This window comes from Haliaeetus albicilla, chromosome 21, assembly GCF_947461875.1.
Source record: "Haliaeetus albicilla chromosome 21, bHalAlb1.1, whole genome shotgun sequence".
NCBI lineage: Eukaryota > Metazoa > Chordata > Aves > Accipitriformes > Accipitridae > Haliaeetus > Haliaeetus albicilla.
The window spans coordinates 7,149,624-7,174,884 of NC_091503.1; the positions used below are offsets into that span (position 1 = coordinate 7,149,624).

The window sequence follows — 25,261 nt, forward strand, 5'->3', positions numbered from 1 at the left end:
TAAAAAATACCACTTGCCTCCCAGCTTACAAGAGATAGGATATATTGTTTTATCTATTTACCACAGTAAGGTACAAGAAAAGGTACATTATTGACCTTTCTCCCTTTTGATCTTTCTCTAAATTATTGAAACACTTAACACCGAATGTTTTGTTGCCGTTGTAGAAAATAAACCAAACAGAAACTGAAAAGTCAGCCCAGCCACAGAGGTCTGTTCTCCCATCCATGTATGCATATACCCTCTATTAGCATTAATGAGAATTATCCATACATATGGATGAGAGATCAGACCCCTTAATTTGTTTAGATGAGACCAATTTTAATCAGCGTGAGCTAATGCATAATTTTGTAGTACGCTTGTGTGGTTGGTGAGTCAACACGTTTGAGGTTTTCACTTTATATTCCGGGACCGCCTGTGTAGGCTGAGAATTTTCAAACAGAAGAATGTCAAAATATTAGTCAGGAATATTATTCTCAGGGTGCTTGTCCCCTGGTGAGGAGAATAGGGGCCATAGTGACACTGAGTGACCTCGCAAAAGCAAACCAGGACAGGGAGTGACTGGTGAACGCCAGAAGCATGATTTTGCATTGAATCCCTATCATTAAAAAGAAGTCCTACAGCCGCCACTGAGGTCTGTTGTAATAAATCGTTGCTCTTGTTTATTAAACACAGGTCAGTAAACTTATACTCCTAGTGAAGCTTCAAAATTTGCATTACCTCCTAACCTCACAGCAACCTCACACCAAGCTCAGTAAACATGTTTATTCAAACACAACAAGCATCAAGAAAAATTATTTAAATGCATTACACAAATCAAACCAGAACGCACCATACAGACCTGCTCAGGGAAAAACTTATGATACTCTGACCTCCGTTTGAAAATTAGTTTCAGTCTCAAAAACAAAACTCCACTTTTATGTCAGATACGCTATCTTTCCACTGCTTCATTTTCTACTGGTAATTATTTTCCTAACTCACTTCCATCAATTTCACTCCACAGAGATCAGACTTCTTTTTGAGATGCATAACTGTGAAGACATTGCCCATTTCCACAAATAAAAAGAACACACAGACAGATACATGTAGAAACTTTTTTTTCCCCGAGAAAATCTTAAGACATCTCCCGAAACTGAAGACACATATCTGCAGGTAAAGGACAAGAATTTGCACCTGTAAAAATGTATCTATAAAACAGACCAACAGTGCAGACCTATTTGGAAGATGATGATCCATAGCTGCGATTGGGCCTTTTTCTTAGCATTTCCTCCAAGGTTTCACATTATTGGATGTTCAAACCATCTCTTTAACAAATGTAACGTTTAGATTTTAAAACAGCTTTTGGCTATTCTCTTGTGCTTTCTGAGGTTCTCTGTAAAGCCATGAGTAACTTGCACAGATCATCTTAAAGGTCTGTGTAACCTTGCACTACACCCCACAATTAGCCAGTCTGAAACATACACAGGCAACTAAAAATACATAAAAAGTTTAAAGAGTTTTAAAAATATCCTCGTGTTACAGTTTTTCTGCCTCGTTCCCACAAAGAACAAAGAGCTTTTCCTACTGAATCCTGCAGGAGGCCAGCAGGATCTAACCAGTACTGACACAGATACATAATGCTTCATTTTCAAGAGATGACGTTTTTAGCCCACTGAGTGATGGAAAAATGAGCCGTCCCCCCAGAAAGCTGGATTCTTCCATCCCACTGTGTCACATCACTCTCAATATCTCAGTAGGGAAGGGGTGAGAGAGAGAAATGGTATAAATACGCATGTAGGCAGACGCTCTATGCTGTGTACGTATAAAAAGCCACATGCTTGGAGATTTGCAATTTAAGATGCAGTCTTAGGAGAATTTATGAAAGGAATCATGAGCATGTGGCAAAAGGCACATTATAAAGGCAAGTAACACATGGATTTCACAGGAGGGTGCATTTTCTTCTTGTATATACACACCTTCATTCATTCATTCATTCATTCCAAATGTACTATTCCACCAAAATCATAATAAGCAAGAGAAGAAAGAGGAGTACTGAGGTGGCTTTTTCATCCTGGTAAAGACTGTATGTTTTTTAAGGCAGACAACACATTACACCACTGATTTCTTCACGTGAAAATATTTTTTGTAAAGTCAATACTGAGGTTCACATTAAAGCTTAAATAAAAGTAATAAGAGAAATTCCTCTGAGGTACCTGTTTGGACTAACTTGTTTAAAAACATGTTGCAGAGTGTGGATAGAGAAGAGAACAACTGAATAGCGGAGTTAAGTATTTGCATCAGAGATGACACTTGGTAAATTATGAGGACATTATTATTATTACAGATGTTTTCCACAATTTACAAAAGTATTAAAATAACAGATTGTTATAGGAGTTTTCTAAGTGAATCATATTTTACTGCTACCTAAATTCACGTAGTATTTACAAGATAAGAACTTATTTACATGAGTCTGAGAGACAAACAAGCTGTAGTGTGTAGTTACTAAAAGGACTCCATAGTTTATCTTAACTGGGGATAAAGAACTCAAATTGTCAAATCTTAACAAACTGATCCCAGTTGGACGTCATCTTATATATTTGGGAAGTTAAATAAACTCTATCTCTGATAATCGTCAAATAAAATCTATGCACAAATAAATTACTCACATGGTCTCAAAGTAATTTCTAATATGGTTTTAGTCCCTTCCCAAGGCCAATCTGTGTCCCAGGTCCAATTCAGCACATCTGCACAACATCCCAGCAACCTTCCAGAGCCAGAAGTGGAGTAGCCAAGATATATACTTTGTTGTATCTAAGCTGTATCTTCAAATTGTATCGATTTACATAGTACCTCTGGACTCAGTGAGAGGAATCTCATAATGCTTAGTTCTCTAGACAATTAAAACAGAGCTCCAATAAAACATACCAAGATTAAACTTCTTTGGAGTGAAAAGCTCACTGCCAGCAATAACTCCTAAATTAACTAGCCTAATCTTTCTAGTACCTCAGTAATTCACAGGGCTGGACTCCATCATCTTTTAGTTGAGTTACTAGAGGATTTAGCACTACTGAAAGGTAAAAACAAGCTCCTATTCTGTTCTGCAGAAATAGAGGCAGAGAAAAATAACCAAGAGAACTTTCAGTGTTTACTGACCAAGTGTGTAATCACAGATCTATTAAGTAGAAAGTTCTATACACAGACCTGTGTGTTTTCTTTCCAGTGTGCTCCTGTATTATGTAGAACTGTTAAAGAGAGAGAGATGTTGCTAAAACTCCCTTCCCCAGCATTGTATATTTGCTATAGAATAAATCTAAAAGATGGTGCTCTATTGTAGAGGGGGCAATTTGAATGGAATCCAATTGTTATTGCTAAAAAAAAAATAAAAAAATAAAAAAACCTGTCCCTTTCTGGACAGCTTGGTTTGGATTGTGCTCTATTGCTTCAAATAAAGTACAAAGTATTTTTCCTTTTCATACCTTTAAAAAGTTACTGTCAAGAAGGTCTTCATCTGGTCAGTAAATTATTTTTTCTAAATCTTCAAGAACCTTTTCAGGGCGTATCCACTTTTTTGTGAATTCCTATTGTAACGAAGACTTTAAAAAAATATTTTTACAAAAAAAAAAAACATGGGTAATAATCCACAGAATTTTACTTATAGCTTCATTTCCATCTGTTTTATTTACACAACTCTGTAAATGATTTAGGGTTGTGACCATCCCTCTGTAATTTAATTTAGCCATAACTGCATAAAAATTATTAAGTCAATAAAAGTAGCACAGTTACCTGATGAAAATAAAAATACATTTAAAAAAAAAAAATCAATCAAAAAAGTGTAAAAAGTTATTTTGGTTACAATCCAAGTGTATAGATATATCTTAAAATTAACAAGCAATCCAATGGCAGAAACCTAATGAGAAAAAAATATTCACTGAGCAGAAAACATACAACATCAAAAAAGTTCATAAACATTGCAGCCTCTCCACAGAGAATTCACGTCAGGGCAAAACTAATAATTATATTTTTGTAAATTCTGTGAAGAGACTTATTCCTTTCCCATCAATTTCTATAAATGCCTTAATCACCATGGCTTAAGTAGATCAATGAAATATTCTCACACACGGAAAGAATCGACTGAGCAGCTCTCATAGCTGATGCAAAGGAAACACATCCCACACAACTTTCTATCTATCCACCTATCACCACGTGAAAAACTTTATCTGTATGTGTAAACTAAGTCAAAATTAAGGACTTTGCCTTCAGGAAGCTGGAAGCACCTCTACAGAATCAATGTCTAATGAGGTTTAAAGGAGAGCACGAGGGCCTGGGAAAGCCTGGGGTCGCAGAGCCACCATCACATAGCACAGAGCCGCAACAGCACCTGCCAGCGACATCCACAGTCATTTCATCAAGAACCTTACTCAGCTCCTTCTCTCTTTCTCAGTCTCATCAAGAAGAAAGAACATCGGTACTGATGGAAATGATTAGGATGACAGAAAGTTTCTGTTACATCAAAATAAGGGAACATTGTGGGATTTCAAGTTTGGCAGGTCTAAAATTCAGAAAAAGACTTAAAGGTGAGTAGTAGAAAGGAGTATGAATTTGTACCTTGATTACTTCAATTTATCTATTTTGATGACTGCTAATTTAATTTATAGAATTTTACACAAAATTAGTGGAGAAAGAATGCTAGATTATTTGCCCGTTTTATTCATACAGAATTTGTTTCTTTTTCATTATGAAAGGGGGAACCATGAGCTGTAACTACTGTCTTCTCCCTCTTCAATGACACATTTGCAATTATTCCCTCTCTGTGTTGTTCAAGTGGTTAACAACTGAGATATACTTCAGTTCTTCCTAGTTGCTGCATTAGCGGTTAGAGAACCAGTTAGGACTGCCTAAGGGTCAATCCACCTCACAGGGAAGTCAATAAGAAAACTCTGATTCGCATTACTGGGACTTGAATTAGTCCTAAATACACAGAAGAAAATCCAGCTGGTAGTATAGTTCTTATGTTCAGTTTACAATTCAAACAGAATCCTTATGAGCATGGGCAAGTTAGAACTAGCAATAGGAATTCTCTGTAATTTATTCTGAAGGTAAAGTTACTCTAAGCAAGTAGGAGGAGAAGCTAGAAACTGAAGCGATACTTTGAATAATGAGGACTTGTATTAATAGCAACACAGAGAAAGTTATGGCCAGCTATTACCACAAGCATTATATACACCATTTGATTTGCAGTATCAGTAAATTATTTCTTTAAGTTGCAAAAATGAATTTTTATAGGAGCTGTGGAATAAACAGATTTTTTCATTTTTTATAAGATTCCTTGAAAGAAGGGCAAAAAGGTCTCTTGCAATAACAGCTTCACATAATGAAATCAAGTTATTAAAGTTAGTGCACATACAGTAGTGCATGTAGGAGGGAGAGTCTTGACTTCATGTATAGAAAGTTACAATAGTATAAAAACAACCATCAGTGTCCTTCATACTATGTTCAGAGCAACTGTTATCCTTGATTTTTGTACAGGCAAGAATAGTGCCTGCTTCCTCATGTCTTCTAGAATATATTGTGTCTCAGAGAGAATAAGCACCATAATTTTCTTCTTCTGCGAAACTGAGTTGATGCTATATCATGTCTGACTTGTTCCTGTCCTGAAGGAGACTGGAGAAAAAATCCAACTCACCAAAACAAAACTCTAAAGAGAATCTTTGCTGGGGTATGGCATACAGCGTGACTGGTCTGTATTGTCTTCATCCCAGCCTACTGGGTAAATCACTACCTGACCTCTAAGTTTTCTGTTCACCTTCTATATTTTACTAGAGGTTATGTAAGAATTACACGGCTACTGAACTTTAGTGCAGGACACTATAAAATCAGTTCCTTCTTAGTGATCACACATTGTAGAAGTTGAAGGTAATTGACATAAAAGAGTCTACGCTGATTAACAAAGCAGCATATTGCTCTGCCATGGTTAGCATCATTTTGTTTTTCCCTGAAAAGCGATATTTTACATTAAAAGCTTCATGCTGTCTTTAACACACCATGCTTTCTGCATCAGTGTGCTGATGACTCAAGGTTATTAGTGGAAAAATCCAACTACAGAGCAATACAAGACAATTGTCAGAAACAAAAAGCACACACAGCCTCCCGATACCTTTACATTTTCAGGAATCCACACCCATTTTCTTACGTTTGCTTTTGCTTCAAAGGAGTGATTGTGACATTGATGAACATAATATTGAGTGAGATGTTGTCAAGATATACTACAAAGACAGCTCCTCCTGTGTTCTTAAGACTTGGTTCTGTTTTCTTTCCCTTTTGAAAAATCAGAGTATTAGATCTCGATCCAGTACCACTGAAAACAATATGACAGATGTTTCACTGGATCGAGATCTGATATTCTTTTTTTTTCAGTGCAATGTAAAATTGAATAGTTGCTCTAAAGTCAGCGGAGTTGATAAAACTTATGTAAGGAATTGTCCTGGCAAATGTGTCATTGACCTCAGTGTGAATAGCTTTTAGTGATGAGATACAAACAACAAGTCTAGACACCTAGGCATGTGACCTTTTATAATTTCTTTCATTTACATGACAACAGCAATTCAACCTGAAGTAGCAGAAAATGCCGATGCGATTCTATCAGACAGATACTGCCAGTATCTGTTCTTATGGGAACTAATAACATCCTGGAATAACCTCACTGAAGTCACTTGATTTAGTTGGTGTGTTTAAGACATGATATACTGTATTTACTTGAGAGAAGGCTTTACATGCTGCATGCAGTTTCAAGGTGCACCTTCAAACTGCAACTGCTAGTGTGATCTAAGTGGTCTTCATAGAGAAAGTCTTGAAAGAAATGACAATTTGAACATAACAGAGTAAAATGATGAGGGAGCAGTCCTTTGGTTTTGGAACAAACGATTTAAAGAAATACCATCTTACTTACATGAGGTAGTCAGATTAAATGCTCTGTCTACTCTATTTTACCTCCTTTGTTTTAGGTGAGTATCAGTCTTTCATTGCAAAGAAAAATGTAAAATATTTCATACACATTGAACATAAGGTGTTTGATTTTGAGACAAGCTCTAACTTGGAACACTTTTTACCCACAAATGTGGTAGCGTTATCTATGTACAAGTATACGTCCCAGCAAGTTGTACAGGGCAGGGGGTTAGATAAAGAGTTATTCTAGCCTGGTTTACGTGCAACTGAGGCTTTACCATCATTCTAGTATGTAGGATGGAACAGCAGCAAAGGAAACATTACCTCCCTTTGTGATCAGAGGAGCACGGGTTTGCTTCTTTCAGGCCCCGAGAGAGAGCTTCAGAAAAGATGAACTAGTCCTACAGACACTCTATAGCCAGTCACCTGCATGATTGTGGATTAGGCATTTAAAAAATTTGTTCTTATCATAAGCAAATGTCAAGTCAGCTTCAAAAAAATCATTGCTACTCACCTTTATTGTGCTTCCTGCATTAGCAAAGGATAGGAAATGAACAAAAAAATTGCATTATTTCTAGCACTTATTGCCTGAATACTTCCACTATTTTAAAGGTGCCTGCAGACCCAATAAATGAGAATCAGCTCTCAGACATAACTTATAATCATTATTCTAACATCACAGCAACAGCTTCCACTCTCCTTTAATTCTGTGCAGTCAAGGGAGTTAAAAAAAAAGAGAGGGGAAATATTTCCTTTACGTACTGATAAACTGAAATATTTACTTTCAAAATCATTCATGACGAGCCCTTAGTAAAGATCTGCAGCCTGATCATCTGACGTTCAGTTGCTGTTTACCTTTATGGGGTGACTGTGAACACCATTTCTCAGGTGCCGTTTCCCTGCATTCAGGAGTCCATTTTGACCCCCAAAGCATTAACCCAGCCAGCTTGCATTTCTTCCCGTACTGTCATGTAAGATGTGCTCCACACAAAATAAGGAACATCGACCTTGAAAGGAAAGGAGGGGGGGGGGAATAATAAATCCCGCAACCAAACCCATTCAACAGCCCAGACCAAGATCTAAGCTCTGTCAAAATGATTTCTTATTCCATTTTACTGAAGCAGTGCCATGCTTTATCACTTCTGAGTTCATGTCTTACAGCTGAGGCAGCCCACTTGAATTGGTAAGTTGTTTAGTTAAAGTATACACGTGCTATTCGCATTGTCACTATGATTTAAAAGGAAAGAACATTTTGCAGGTGAAATACAGCCGCAACTGCGACAAGAAGCTGAAATCCAAAACACTAAAGCACATGTAACTAATTGCTGTGTGTCTCACCGTGCTCCTTCTCTTCCCCGTTCACAGAACTACTATAGACAGCCTCGCGACACTTGCTGACTCAGTGGTGGAGGTGGCAGCTTTAGATCGTCAGGAGCTTCTGCTGAAGTCTCACAGTCCTAAGTATAATTGGTCAGGTAATCTTAGCTAAACTTAATGTACCGCTACTGTCTGTATCGTTACATCACCGCACGCACACTTATACACAAACTGCAATATAGGGCGCAGAAATGCTGAATTTGCCTTGTGACTATGAAATGTGCAGATGTTGAAACACCTCAATAAATTGTGACCATAAAAAAGGTGCTTTCCGAGTCACCAAAGTCCTCAGTTTACAACCATTAAAGTTTACACTTCATTACACCTGCTCAGAAGTAGCTGTGTTTATTTATAGATATTTTTATAGAGGTGGGTTGAGTTGCTTAGCTTCTTCGGTCCAGTCAGGGCGCTGCTTTAATAGGATAGATCAAGTATTGCCATACAGGCACAGACAAATTTTTTTAAAGCAAAAGGCTCTGTATTAAAGTGCAAACCATACCTAAAAACGGCTATTTGCTCAAACAGCAAGGAAATCAAAGGCTTCCTCTTCTTCTAATACACAAATAAGGAAACCCAGATCCAGAATGCTTGAAATGCCCCGTAACTCTGTTTAATTTTATTTTAATGTAATTGAAAATTCTTGTGAAGGCAATGTTGAAAGTTGAGCTCATTTTCTATTATACTGCAGTACAGTACCAAACTCCATGCATTTCATGTAAATTAACAACATTATCAGACTACAATGAATCTAAACACTCCTCCATCTGTACTTTGTGAAATGTGAATAAATAAAAACTTGAAAGTAATGCAAATGAAGTCACTGACAAAAGATCCATAAAATTCAGAACTAGGCCAAAAGTGAATGCATTAGTGTTCAATGTAATTCTGTCTTAGGTTTTAATGTTCACCTTCTTCTTTTGTTCTTGCTGCCAATTGATTATCTTTCAGTAAAGTTTACATGTTACCATTAAATGTTAATAATGCATAAATATTAAACACACCATTGTAAAGTTAGCAACACTATTAATATCCTCAATCTCTGTAGGGGATAGTAGAAATTACTAAAATCGGTATCAATAGTCAGAATCATAAAAATCCTGTTTTTCTGGAATTGATACCAATAAGCAGTGGACAAGGTACAACTGATATTTAATACAGCCATCTCTCCCTACAGACCTGTAGAGAATGGGGAAACTGGTGTTAGGAAAGAAAAGCCAACACTTTTAAAATAAGAGATTCCTCTTAATCTTTCACTATTTTCTATCCTTTTGTCTGTATCTAATACTTATAAAATGCTCTAAACACCTTATTGCATATTCTGAACAGCTTAGTAATATTTTGTTCTCTAGTTTGCTCACGAAAAAAAAACCCCAAACCAACCCTGTGCAGCACTGACAGGCAGAAATGTCACTGCCAGATTCCCCACCGCAGATCCCTGTCAGGCAGGGCATTGCTAAAAGAGCAGGCAAAGGCTTATGTACGTAGTCGCTCTAGATTTCAGTCCCACTAGGTGACAACAGCTAGCTAAAGTATACATGTGCGATAAGCTGTACACTCCCCCAAGTGTGCTAAATCATTGTGTTGGCTCAAATTTGTTTTTTAAGAGCTGTGTTGACTTCACAGCTGGTGAGTTGACACTTTCCATCACTCCACCACTTGGCAACAGATGCCTCTTACTTATGCACAGATGCTGAGTATCCACCCAACCCTAGCATTAGCCTTGTGTTTTGAACTAATTGGGCCAACACAGTTGTAATTAAGATTTGAATAATTAGAAAACTAACATGATTACTTTCACAATTAATCCTTATATTGTAGCATTACATTCTCTTTTGGACTATCCTGCATAGCTCTCATTTCTTTGGGTCCTGTGAATGCATCAGTCTTCTAAACAGTGGAATAAAAACCTATTTGCAGATAATATTAATGACATTTTAAAGGGCCAGTTTCATGCCGATTTTAAAGATTTACAATGTATGATTGGACTCATATTGTCTTTCATTCCATTTGCCCATTATGTGGATCCCTTTACAACAAGCACACAGGAAGAAAAACCGTACACAAGGAGGAACAAGATTTTTAAAAACAGTATGTGAATATATGTGGATCAGGTGTAATATACAAGATTTTTAAGATAAGCTGATCTGACACATCCTGTTTTATTCCTTTGACTTGGTGTCTGTTTTAAAATGATGGGTGCTGGGGAGTAACTGTTAAGCAAAGGAACTGTAGCTGAGGGGAAAGGAAGGGTCTCTTTCAAGTGGGGAGTCTGTCCTGGGGAAATAGCAACTGGAGTACTTGCAAAGAACAGCAGATAGCCAGATTTTAGAGAGGACATAATTAAGAGAAGAAACAGTAGGAAATAAACAATTAAAAATTGAATGTGATTAGGAAGTGTCCGCTCAAAGCATGAAGGGTGTATCGCTTTCATCATCCAAAGTATGTAAGAAGTGGATGAATATGTAAACATCTCATGCTTTGGGTATTAAACTAATTTTAAACAATGTCAAGATTTATCGGACAGTAATATGCAAAATTAAGGTGTTCATGTATGTGTCTGCTCACAGAAATGCCACTTTTCTTCTCAGATGCACTTACTAACATATACACGCAATAGGAACTCTCTTATCTGCCAGTAAAAACCACCACAAGTTAAATTTTCACTCTTTGGCATTAGAAAGACTGAGAACAATAGAGAAGAAACATTAATAAGAAACATAATTTAGAAAATGTATATTCTCTTTATAGGAAGTAAAGGCTGAGTCTTTTTTTTTTTTTTTTGCATTGTAGATAACCTACATGGTTCTTGGCACAGTGCAGGAAGCCTGGTATTTCTGAGTTAGAGATCACTCTTAAGGTAAGAATATCGTTTCATATGATATCTTTAAGAAATAGACAGCTGTAATCTCAATTGTGTGTTAGAAAAAAACAAGGAAAACATTAAATACCTATCTGCAGTTGTAATAAAGTGCATCCAGTTATGGGGAGGAGGGGGAATTTGTTGCAGACAGACTCTCTTGAACTAAAGATTTATGTTTGCTAGTCTCCTCCAGGTGTTTAAACCATATTATTTGCACAGATATCTAAACTTGCTTTAAAGGGCATTTCAGGAAAATATTTATCAGGGAAAGCAAAGAAACAGGAACAGGGAAGGAGAAGTGCTTCACAAACAGGTTCAAAGGAGAATATTAAATGTTAAATGGCAGCAGCCAGTAGCAGCTCAGCCCCCCCTGAGACAGCAGCAGTTCAGTTCCCCTGAGGCAGGGGAATGAGAAAAGGCTGTAATTACTGGCTACCATTGTTAGTGAAAATAAATATACTGCTTCCATATTCAAGAAGAAATATAGCCTCAATCCCTCTTCATCCACCAATTCCTTAATCCAAACTCCAAATGCTTCTGTTTATGGCTGTGATAATCTCCCAGATTAGTATCTGACATTAGGGCAATTTGTGATGACAAGCCAATCTCTTGTAAAAGTTTAAGTTAGGTGTGGTTGAGACAGCGACTCATTATTTCCTCAGGCACAGAAAAGGGAAGGTGATGATAAGAAGCTGTGGAGGGAAAGACGACTCCCACAAAGCAGTTACACTAGCCCCCTACCCTGGGTTTGCTAAGTGGGGACAAAACGAAAGAAGGGAAACAATCTCTTGACCTTTATGTTGGGCAGATGGAGCCCTTGCCAGATGTAGGGAAGAGAAACCTCTCTGCGGGCTACGTGGGGGGAAAAGGAGACAAACCAAGTTAAATACTAAATGGCAAGGGAGTATCCGCAGAGAACGAAAACCGTTTCAGTACTGATAAACATCAGTTTCTCCGAGAGAAAAAGCTCAACAAGTGCTGATAGCATCACACCAGTAATCACATCCTCACCGAGTCTCAAACGGTCAGAGCTGCTGTACTGTCCAGCACATGGCACTTCTTTGGCTTAATGACCACTCAAAGGAGGAATTTGTCCATTACTCAACATCGTGGTCACTGAATGACACTTCAACCCCAGACATAACAGTACAGTAGAAATCAAGATGTAATACTCTGAGACTTCAGCTTTGTTTAGACAGTCTGTAAAAACTTCAAAGCTCTCATGAGTGCTTACCAAACCTACCTGCTCAGTTAGATTTTCTAATTCTATCAATCGTATCCAGGGTACCTCACAGCCATACCCTGATCCAGCTCCTGCTGAAGTCAGAGAAGGTTAAATTGATTCTTCATCCAGGTTTGACTGATCGCAATTCTTTGTTGCCTTTTCCGTAAAACAGATTTTGCTAGTTACTACTGTTGCTCTAGGTTTTTTTAACTGTGAGGCAATATACTGAGCAGACTCCACAACTGCTTTCCATTGTGTGGCTGGTAAACATTAAATCCATTTTAATGAAATTAAAGCTAGGTTATAGCTTTACTGCAGTAGGGCTGCTTTCACAATACCGTCCATAAAACATAGTGTATTGACTCAAAGAGGGATGAATAAGATTACGTGATTATAAATGTCTTGTCAATGATTATCAAATAACATTTGGTTTCACAGAGAGCTTGAGAATTTTTACAATTTTAGAATATCAAATTTCAACATACATGTGATTATATTCTCATATAGAATTATAAAGTTATACTTCAAAAGATTGCTTAGAATTAGTTTCCCTTCCTGTGGCTGTGTTTTGCTTCCATATCTGAGCTATACATTTTTGCATAATAAAGAAAATAAGTATTAATATTTTCATTTGTATTCCTACTTATTTTCAGAATAAAAATAAAGATTTAACAATGTTTTTAAAGTAATTACAGGGAAAAAAACCCTTAATATTGGAAAAGCCCAATGCCTCGTTAAATATCTGCAAAGAAACTGAAAACTAGAACAATAATTTTGATTACTAACACTTTTTTTTTTTTGACAGGAGATATTTCTCTATTTTCTTGTATTATGTTTTGCCTTATATCCTATTCACAACATTTATCTTGGCATTATGGTGCTCTCTGCCTTTTCAAATGTTTGCCTTCAGGGGTATTGATACCACTAAAGAACATTATATTTGGTAGATCTGCATTAAAAATCACTTCTTTTTCCTGACAAGCTATTTAAAACATCACATTTATGCCTTACGAATTGCACTTTAAAAAATATATCTATATATCCCATGAAACCCAGACCCATGTGACGCAAGTTTGTTTCTTTGAGAGAAGTGCAATTCCTGTTTGGGGACATTATTGCTAAAGACGCATGAAGGAGACATTTTCCAATACAAATACTATTGTTTATTTTACTGGGGAGGGGGGAAATATCCTATCAGAATATTTAGAAGAATGACTCCTAAAGTGGCTAGTTTAACTATGGATATCGGTAATATCAGACCATTATTCTTCAAAATTGAAATATGAAAACAAGAGCAGGAAAACCATACAACACCAACAGATATGACCTTCAGCACTTGTATGCTTTATAATTTTAGATGGGACAAGACCTCTTGTTCTGTTTCCTTAATTCATCATTTTTGCACAAGACATATGGACACAAAGTCAGAGGCAGAGAGTCAAAGGATGATATATGCTAAAGTATGCTTTGAAATGATAATAAACTATTTCTCCACCATGGTATCTGTCCAAAGAAAACCTAAAGAACAGCTGGTAGAAAGGGAAACGCCTGGTGCACCTAAACATTGCATTTGAAAATTTTTAGGTAGCTCAGTTTATGTTTTGCCTGGTACAGCCTGCACTGATAGAAACAACTGAGGCAGGCGGCATGCTAACCAGCTCCACCTGTTCTTTATCAAATAAGTAAGACTATCAAGTTAGATTTATTAAATCTCAGCTCTTAGTTAAAATCATCATCCATCACTAGGCATCTGAACAACATGAACCCAGTTCTTACCTAGACTAGGCAGAAGACATGCATATATTTAGAAAGAGTTGTGAGAACTTCCATTCAAGAGAAAAGTAAAACATAGCATCTTGCCATTTTTACCTGAACTAGCATCTCTAGGCGTGTATCGCCACCAGACAATGAGAAATCAATGGTAATTCTGGATGTTCAGCATCCCCCTTCCAACCCCTCTACAGAACTGTAACAGCAACATTTAGAAAGATAGTTAAGTGTGTGAGTTTTCTATTTAAAATATTCATGCTCATTGATCACAAATAGGGCAAAAAAATGTCATACAGTTATTGCAGAAAAAGTGAGTTGATTAAAAAAGAGTGACCTTTAGAAAACATTTGCAAAAAATGCCCATTGTTTGTTGGAAGATAATGCTCCAGGGAGTTCCAGGCAGAGTCAAAAAAAAAATCTAACCAAATAAACGAACCAACCCACCCAGTTTAAATAACGAACTTAGAGAAAAATACTTGGGGGGTGGGTGTTTCTAATATTTCCTGTGTTGGGTGGTTTTTAACTTTACCTATTAAAAACATCCAGATGCTTGCTCTGATGTCTCTGCTCCATTCTGCCATACATAGTATCTCCTCTACACCCAGCCTAGGATTACTCACATTCTTGGATGCTGGAACTCAAATATGTCCTTGACTGACACATTTTGGCTCTCAGAGTGAGAAAGAGTGACAGGTAATTGCTGTGTGCTACATCTGATGGGTAATTCAGAGTGGGATTGAAGTCCATTGATGGACCTGAATTTAGTTGCTTACATGTTCTGTGCACCAGACAAAGGACATTTCCATTCCAAACAATAATAAAAGGGGGGGAGGAGGAGGAGATGAGGAGACGTGAGGACAAATGCAGAAGAAAGTGATGGTGCCTGAAAATTTCAAACTATTTATGTGCAGTGAGGACCAAAAATTGGGATAGAAGTCTTTACATTGAATCAGAAAACCATCAGAGAGAAGTGATACTCTTCAAAAAGCATTTTAATTAGCAAGTTCATTTGAGTGTTTTCCTTACCAGCACTTACCTTCTCAACATCACCTCTTAATCGCTGTATTTATTCTGACATACGCACTCTTTCAGGCAGAAACCAGCTATATCACATTTTATCTCTCTATTTATTTGACATATGTGCTCCTTCAAGTAGCAGTTCAGAGGTAGCAGGGCCAAATCACCAAAAGATCTGTTTTATAGAAAACCTGAGTCCCACTGTCTAGGAGGTCAGATTAAAAAAAAATATATATATATTTAAAGGTGAGAATATGAAACACAGCTGTATCCTGAGAGGATTGCTCATCACACCGTGACAGAAAAAGGGGGATCTGTATTGAAAGGCACGGGGCTTCTTTTTTTTCTTTGGTCTTCTGCCAAAGCATATCAGGACTTCTGTAACATCTGTTACATGAGTTACAGTGAGGTAGATCTACACTAGATTCGTTTACTTATGCCCTAAATTATTACTGTTTACCCAGAAAAGGAATAAGAAGTGTTACTTGTGACAGGGAATGCAATGAATTTATATTCCATTTACCATTTTCAAGACATATAGTTAAATATTTAAAATTACGGTAAACAAGTACCAAGATTACTATTAATATTTTAGGGAGAAATGAAAAGACAGTTAACAAACCAAAGATACAAGTTTCCTAACTGGAAATGAAATGGCTTTTCATTTGGTTGTATAATTAATACTCTAGTTTAATGATTGAAATATTACTTGAACTTGAAGAGTTTTTACAGAAAGCTCGTTGCAACTAAATTTGAGTGAACTCAGATTTGGCAGAATGGCTTAAGCAAATGTCTAGCAAAAGTATTGAGTAGAAGTCTGTTCAGACTGTCCAAGACAATGGAAATCTAGTCAAGAAATAGTAGTTTTTAGCTTTTCTTCATGCTACAAATATTCTTAGAAAACTGTCATTAAATTGTACTATCTGGTATATTTGTTCGATTTAACAATATTGTTTTTATTTGCAGTATTTTCTTAAATAGGAAAAATTAACCATGGGATGGAGCTTTTTTTTTTTTCCTTTTAGATTATATATTGAACTAAATATAAACCAGATACATGAAAGCGTGTAACATGCACACTCAGAGTCAGTATGCCTGAGGACAGAATGCCAAGAAGGTTATTCTTAATAAATGTACTATGTGATCTTCATATAGGCTTTTAAGAGAGTTGCTTAAACTGCCATCTCAACTCCATATACAGAAACACTCTACTATATATATCTAAGGGGTCCAAGGGGACTGAAGAACATAAGGGAGTGGTGAGGGAATAGAGAACCTAGGTCAGCAGTTCAAACCTAACCCTGTGGGTAGTGGTTGAACTGCATAAACAAACCAAAATCTTTGTGAAATGAATAAATGGCCACAGACAAGTGTTTAGCAAATGTGTGTCTGCATTTACAATTACATTTAGTACTTGCTGGCAGCCTTCAGAGAACAGCAGCCAAGAACCTACCTAATGCTTATAGAGTCTAAACGACCTAGGTCAAAAAGCTGGATTTTGGGATCAGTGCTGGAGCATATTGTTGATCCAGAAAGGTCAAAAGTCTCGTCTGTTTTCTGGAAAAGGAGCGCGTTTGCATCCTTATTTACCTTCACTAGAAAAAAAAAGAATTTCAAACATTTTTCTAACCAAGTCAGCCACAACTGTATTTTGTAAGTATATTTAGTGTCCTGGACATAGTATTAATGCGGTCAGTGAGTAAATGTGTGCATGGAAAGAATAATAAATCTGATCTAAATTTGGGAACAAAACCTACTCATCCAAGTCATTTAACTGCGTATTTATCATCTGCTTTGGAGACTGTTCCGAATAGACTGTCCTCTGAAAGCTGAAGGACAACATAATTCTGGTACCTAAATATACAACTTTTAAACTTAAGTGGGAGACAGCACTTTATTGTGAGTTAGGTGCTTTCTTATTTTGAATCTCAGACCTATACGTTTCTTATGAATGTCTCCATAAAGGTTCCCAGTCTGAGCTGTGATTACAGGTCTGGGCCATTCAGCACACCAGCACAGAGATGGACTTCAGCACCCACAGACCCCAAATCACACTCTCCTGGGACACAGGACAGTAAACATAGCTTACACTATCCATATGTCAACCAATGCAGTCATTCCCTTAAAAAATATTGACAGCTGAGACATGTGCAGCAGAAAGATGCCCCTCCAGCCCCAGAACTGTCTGTACAGCGTACATCAACGGTGTACATCAACGAGTCTGATCTTTACAGGAAGACTCTCTTCACCCTCAAAACTGAAGTGATACATTTGACAGAAACTGAACCACAGCTGCTCCTAAAGTAATCTGATCAAGTCTCATGATGCAGTATCTTAGCTCCCATTTGGCTGGGAGAAAAAGAAGCCTCCTTAAATGTTCCATTGCAACATTAGCATTGTAAAACATATGTCTTCTTTGACTTCTGCTGAATACCAAGTCCGGTAATAAATATGGCGATGTAGGTTTGTATTTTACTTTGATATAGAAATTACCTACACGAAAGATTCCCCCCCCGCAAACTACCAGGCTCGAAGGTTCAGCAAGAAAGCAGACTGAAGCCTTCTCTCTCTCAAAACACCACTGCAGCTTCAAAGCTTTGCTACAAAATTATTGCCTCAACAAATATTCATCCAGTGACACATGCCAAACCCAATGCCTTCAATGAGTTAAATCTCTGCAAAACAAGTGGACCTCAGCGAAAGTTTCTATTAATACAAAGGAAGATAAGGTTTGAAACTCACTCTTTAATATGGTGCATCTATGACAAAGAGCAATAAAAAGAGAAGCCAGTAAAAAGTATTAGCAAACACTACATTCACCTCTAAATCAACTAATTATGACTCTGAGAAGTCATTCAGAAGGTGCAACTTTTACAGTGGCTTGAAAATAACAACCTCTGAAAATATGCTGGAAACTTACATATTTGCAAGTATATATATAAATATATATGGCAATATATGTTTCTTCTTAGCTGTAAGGTATGCTTAGGAACAACAACGACATCCTGAAGTATCTGAGTTAGACCTCGCAGAGCTTTGTTTCCATGAACCAGTTAAGAGCATGGGACTTCTGCAGTGTAGACACACATGTAGACTCCAAAGCTGGAAACAGAACCGGCTCTTACTGTGCTAGCTACTTACTGTACACTGAGATACAGCCCCTGGCACAAAAGAGTGGACAATCAAAAATAATTAAAAATACAGAAAAAGGGGGTAAAGAGATGGTAGAGTGTTGGAGCACATATATCCCATTCATGTGAGTACTCGAGTGTTTTCAGAGGGGTTTGCTGTTTCAATTAAATACAAAAATTTACACAGCTGGACCAAGTGAGAAAAGCAGTGTCCTCACAGCATCAAAGGAAGGAAGAGAATGGACGTGAAAGTGACGAAGCATTAAATCATGGTAGATGAAGAAAAGGAAGTGAAAGAAAGAGGGAGAATGCTAAGAGGAACAGAATGAAAAGAAACACAAATCATCAGGAAGAAAAAGAAGCTATACAAAGAGGAAGGTGCTACCCAGAGGTGCAAGAGTAAGTGCCCAGGAAGAAGACTATGAAAATAACAGAAAGAGGAGGGATAACAAGAGTCTGGTGGGACACAATGGTCTTGCTAGGAAAGCTGATGTTAGTTCTCCAATGCATGTTAATAACACGGGGCTTGAAAAGCCTCCCTTTCTGCTAAAGCAAATTCCCATATATCTTTGAGAAAGGAAACTGGGGAAACTCATTAACCCCTGGAGCTTATTCTATCTCACTCTCACCCTATCCTCTTGAAATGACATAATATATCTTTTTACCTTACGTTATCTGGATTATTAACTACAGTCGTTAACAGTTGTTTTCTTTTTCATATATCACTATCACTGTTTTAGCAGGATTGTTCTTTGCTGCTCTATGGTTGGTTTTATGTCAGCTTTCAGAAAGCTCACTTTGCTTTACCCCTTTCCAAATCTCAATTTAATAAATTTCCTTAAAAAGCTCCTAAAACATTAAAGCATTAGCATCAAACGCTAATTTTCAATGGAGTTGGGCCAGATAGCAATCATACTCTTCTGTCAGTAATAAGGAGACTTAGCTTGAGGCAAAAAAATTTAACACTGCCCTCATTCAAAGAACTTGAAATATCTGAAACAAAGCTGAACTCTGCATACAGCTATATATTTAATACTATTTGATATGGCCTTAGAGTAAAAAAACCCAAAAGTCAGAGAGAGGGAACTAGGCTATACTGACATGTCTTCCACTGCCTTCCCGTGTATCCTGTGTTCCTATGTTTAACGAGACTGAAAAGCTTCGGTGAGTCAGATGCCCCAAATTACTTGTTTAATGAGGAATGATATTTCCCATATTGCTGAGGTCACTTTTGGACCATCACTGCATATGAAGGAGCCCACAATCCACCAATGGAAAAGATCAGAAAATAATTATAGCATTATTGTCTGGTTTTATCAAAACATGAGGAAACCCAGTATTTCCCTGTGTTGGTGAATTGTCATCTCATACAATCTCTGAGGCTAGCATACTGGAGAGTAAGTGCTCTTCACTTAGAAGCAGATAGAACATCTGATCTTGTAAAATAATAATAGAGATGTAAGTGCGTTTGTAAGACTTGTTTAGAAACCCACAGACAGACTGCCATGAAAACGTGATTTATTTATTTTTTACTTACAGCAACAGCTTTGTGAGACAAAAGGGGAACAAAGCCATCACGTCAAACAATGTTTGTAGTCAGTCCTTGTGAAAGACTGGAACTGAAGTTCCTGTTATTTGTATGTAACCTGGATGTCTGCGACTGCATAGGAATTGTTTATGCTAGAATTTTTTCCATGCAGCACATTAAGTTATTGTCTTTCAATTTTTTTAATGAATACCCTGATGTATATTAACGAATACTAATTATGCTGAGAAACTATTGATTATTCATGAAAGGAAAAAAAAGCGAAGACAGGTATAATGGAAGCTGATCTGTGCATTCCAGTATTTCTAGCCTGGTCAAGACTTGCATCTCTGGGTGGAAGAAGCACAAAACTTAGTAAATGTCACATAAATGTAACATCAGTGCCTGTAACTACTTCCAAAACCAACTTCCTTTCCAAGAAAAAAGTGGACATATTGAGTCACCATTATAAAAAGCATTACTTTCAGAAATCATTTTCAAGAAGAACATACTGATAGACAGTTAAGACTGTCAGTATTCTTAGTACATTCCCCCCAAACCTCAGGTCATTTTCCCATATGCTTATGTTTTTGTGAAAAAGAGAAGTTGGTATTTCTCACTGAAAAAGCTAATGGAATAAGTAACAAACCTGCAGGTAACCAACATTTCCCTGAATTGTTCTGGGGTTTTTTTGGGGTGTGGGGGAAGGGGAGGAGTGGAGCAGGGCAGGGGCTTGGGAGGTATTTTTGGATGAAAAAATATATCTCCAAATTGAGTAGCTTAGCTTTTAATGCAAGATATAGTGCTGTGAATTGTATTACCAACATTGGATGATAACCAACGATACAGATATTTAATGACAGTAAACAGTATTGGCTGCAAAAAGCAGTGCAATTAATTCACACTTTTATAAACTGCCTAGGAGTTATACATCTGTTTCAGACTGCAAGATTTGAAATCAGTTAACTTTCCATTGATCTTTTCTCCCTATTATGACAGATTTTTAAAAACAACGTGTTAATTTTTATGGGCACCAGAAAGAACACAGACATGTTTAATACAACAGATCTTAATTTGGTCCCTTACAGTATTAAAAAGTTTGGGCTGTTTACTAGCTCCTTAATTACGTCCCCTGACAGCGTAGCTATTAAGCATGGACTTGACTATCACATTCAGTTCACTTTAGGCATGTTAGGGTGGATATGCCATAGGTACAGCGGGTCACCTAACTAACTCCAGGCTGTGTAAGCTTCTCTGACTTTTTCTTATTAATCACATAATCTTTCAAGACAGCCTCCCTCATCTACTCTCTCTCTTTTTTTTTTTCCCAGATAAAGATCTTCAATCACCAGTCTATTTCTTTTGATATGCCACACTTCCTATCACCCCATAAGAAATACGTCCTCTCCCTCTTCAATCAAACACTACTTCCCCCCCCAGCAGCTAGCAATTTAATTTTCTGGCTACTCGTATTGCACCAGCACCCCCACTCACCCCCCCAGAACTGCTAATCCTGCAAAAGCAACTATCCAAACCCCACCAGCCTCCGAGCGTAACATCAGAGACGCCAGTCACAGCCCTCAGTCTGACGGTAACCGGAAAGCTGCATGCATATTCTTGACTCACATTTCAGAAATCCCTTTCTGTCTCATTTAAATGCCACGGGACTTTGAAGCTTTGCGAGTTCCTGCGTGCAAAGGAACGACGCTCCTTATTCAGAATGAAGTTTTACCGTCGCGTACTTTTGCTTTCCAGCTGCTGTGCTTCCTCCAATAAATGTACTAAGCACAAAGGGGGAGACTGTGCTTGCCTTTCCCCCTCCCTTCCCACACCCCTGCACGTTTCTAACATCTTTTTCCCAAGCTTCAGAGAACCGCCGACTCGGAAATAACTGCAGCCATTCACAAGAAGCTGCTTAAAACCCGAACGCCTCCAGAGGGGAGTTCCAGGCTGGGACGCTCGCCTCTGCCCCCAGCCCTCTCGGCCGCACGGCGCGGGCTCCCTTGCTGCAGTGCAGGCTCAGTTTACTCAGTTTGAACTTTCAATGCAGAAATTCGGCATGATGCAGGCAGCCAGATAAAGCAGCACTTACCTTAATTGAAATCTTGTCTCTGGTAGAGCTGGAGCATCAATCAAATCAACACTGATTTGGGGGTAATCTAAGTTTCAATCAACACCCTCCGGGTAGCTGCATACTGCTCTGCCTTTTTTTCGTTGATGTTGAACTCTTCACTGTCTAAAGGAGAGAGAGAGAAAAGATAAGCTGAAATCCTCAGAGGCTCCTCGGGAGTGAGAGAAGAGGCACCAGAGCAATGTTTCTTAACATGAGATTCTCAGCAAGCGTGCTCAGGTCTGGAAGATGGTGTAACTGCTGTGATAGGCTCCTGTCATGTCCCCTGAGCCGTGAGATGATCATTGACCTGATTAGCTCTGAACACTCCCTACATGCGGAGAAAGCACTGAGAGGATTGGTGGGTCGCAAGGGAATTGGGAAAGGCACCAGGGCCGCTTGGGAATCTTCATTCTTCCAGACTAATGGATGTGCTGCAGCTGAGGCTGTAATTTGTGAGGAGGTTATGCACCATGTTAACCATCTGAGGACTTAAACAAATGTGCTTTTGCATGCTGTTTCTCAAGGTGCACCAGCATTCAACGCAGGGTAGAGCTGAGTAATTAGAGGCTGATGTAGCCATTTCGTAATACAAGGCTCGCTGTATGAGATGTTCTGTAAGCTGAGAGATAAAGCGGATTCATACATTTGTCTCTGACCCTGGAGACACTAGCAGTTAATGGGTAGAGTAAGTGAAATTAGCATGGTGGGCTCATGTTAGCCCCCAGATGGCAATCAATCACCATGGAAAGAAAAAGAAAAGAACAACAAAATCCAAACAGACCAGAATTATTTAACAAGTATGTGTGGCAATTTCAATAAAATGTAGAGAAAGAATGCCAAATTAGTACAGAAAGGACTCTTCAACATAGAGATAAAATCAGTAGCAAAGCACAACAAGTTCTCTTCTACGCTTGCAGTAGAGGAAAAAAACCAACAAGGAATGCATTTAAAGGACCTAATTTGCCTTTCACTTATACTGGTACAAATAAATCTATTAAAGATGACAGTTTAAATTTAGATGGGGGAAAAAAAAAAAGCAGAGTTAAAGAAGAATGAGGTGTATTTTTTACTCGTTTTTCATTCGAGGGTATTACGGAAACTAGATTTTTGTGTACCAAGTATTCAGGCTTATGTGATCAAATGAGTTCAGCCAGAGTATGTCTACTTTTACGACTATCCTCCTCTGCTATTTTCCTGCTTCTTGCACAACAGTTATGGCACTAGCCAGTTGACTCAATTTTCCGTTCAGATTTATCCATGGAAATACAAGTTTGTAACGAAGAGAGTAGTTCACAGAAGAACATATTTAGCAATAGTGGTCTGATGCGCTAATATAAAATGGATAAAATTTCATTTTGATAGCAACTTAAGAAGAAGATTTGGAACCTATAGTAGCAATGCTAGTTCATATGTAGTTATCATAAGTTACTCTATGAATGCTGAAACAAAGATAATCATAAACATGTACTGAAATTCTTAATCACATTTATTCACTTTGGGTCTGTTCTAATCCATTTTGAAGGTAAATTGTATTTTAGTACCATAAGCAGCCAAAAAAAAGCAATTTTTAAGTTGTTAAGCAAATGACAGAGGATGGATTACATATTTACTTTCTGAAGGCATTCACATCAGAAATCTTATTATTACAGAGAAAACAGTATCATGTGACTCATATCACTCAGAAGTGACCAGAAAAGTTTGAATCTCCGATTTATTTAGCAAGACACAGAAGACAATGATTTCTCACCCTAACTGCAGTCACCCTAACTGTAATGCCTGAGCAACAGGCAATAAATCTAAGATAAGTGCCCCATGTTCCCACTACACAGTCAGTAGAAAGAGACCAACTTTTCTACCCTAACAGTGGTGGCTACATAATTTTCACGATACTCCTCTGGAAGTGCCTCTCTCTTCCCAATGATCACAAGCTCCTCCGTGTGCAAAATCTGGATAATAAGATTGTCTTTCGCAATATTTCATATTCACGCAGCAAATTTTTTTAGAATTTAAGTTATCTTTTAATATGATTTACAGAATGCGTATCACCTAGGGATTCCCATTTCACCTGGGACTAATGGTAAAAAAAAAAAAAAAATTAATCAAATAAGAAGGTTTTTACACCCATTCATATGAAACATAAACACACTCTTGAGCTTGACTAAATGGGTTTCATGTGTCAAAACTAAGGTGATTTGCTGCTACAACCCTCACTGAAAAAGAGGTTGCTTTCCTTACCCACAAATTTGTACCACAGAATGGGCAGCAACTCATCCCAACACTTATGATCTTATCTGTTCTGACACAGCGTCCCTCATGAAACAGGCAATCCACAGACACACACTGTATTATTTATGATTTCAAATACAATGAAAGAAATTAAATATGAAAAAGACCTTATTAAGACAATTTCTTTGCCATTCCTGAAAGGTTCCAATTTCCAGTTTCTTGCTGTTTTGTTTAGTTGAGTCCTAGCTCTCACCAGCCCTGGAATTTTCAACATTTCTCTTAAACTACTGTTCCACAACCTACGAGATCTCTATGTCAGGAATACTTTTTCTGTTACTACCCCCTTTTCAAATCTCTTTCAGTAGTTTTACACTAAAACTTCCACTCTTATAATATAACCTGTAAGCTTTCTCAAGGTTCTGATTGTCTTTTTAAGTTTTAAAAGTCAACATTCATCAGAAGTTCAGAGTACCTAACTGAATTATTTTAATTGTTTCTCACTGCAAGTAAAGGTCTGAAAACAGTAGGTCCAGAAAAGGGACTGAAGCATGAAGGGACAAAATTTGAAGTGACAACATGATTTAAGTTTGTGCAGAAACAACTGGGACTTACTGTTGACTTGGACAATTTGGTAAGAAACTGGCATTTTAAATTCAGTGTTAACAAAAGGAAACAATCATGTGAATCCCTCATAAATCTTGCTGCAGTCTAAATAACAGAAGCGAAGTCAGTCATCTTGGGTCCTATTCCCAACCCTAAATATAACTTAAAATTTTGAATTCAGTTCCTATCAGTCATCTAAATAAATGCACAGAAATTGTTCAGAGCAAGGAGATCAGAAAAGTAGTATGTCTTCAATAGGAGATAATATAATCACTTACATAGATAAAAAAAATTAAACACCCTTCTTGACTCATCATTTGTATACAAAGTGGACAGTACAATAAACCAGTAAAAAAAAGGGGGGGGGGGGGGAGAAAAAGGAATAATTTTCTATGCAATCCATAATTAACCTTTTCAATTCACTGCCATAAGCCATGACTGAAGTAAAGAATTAAAATATACACATGTGAGGAAATCTCAAAATCACAACAGGATT

The 25,261-nt window shown here is 37.5% G+C and overlaps 1 protein-coding gene across 4 annotated transcripts in view; it reads right to left on the minus strand.

Moving 5' to 3' along the window:
* Positions 1-25,261, minus strand: part of CDH12 (cadherin 12) — a 367,336-nt gene that overhangs the window by 198,197 nt on the left and 143,878 nt on the right. For 2 of the 4 annotated variants that reach the window (XR_011329110.1, XM_069808915.1), the window contains exon 1: positions 21,916-22,471. The gene's annotated coding sequence lies outside the window, so the exon portion shown is untranslated. Of the gene's footprint in view, positions 1-21,915; positions 22,472-25,261 lie in introns of those variants that run through there. The other 2 variants (XM_069808913.1, XM_069808914.1) reach the window with 1 other exon arrangement.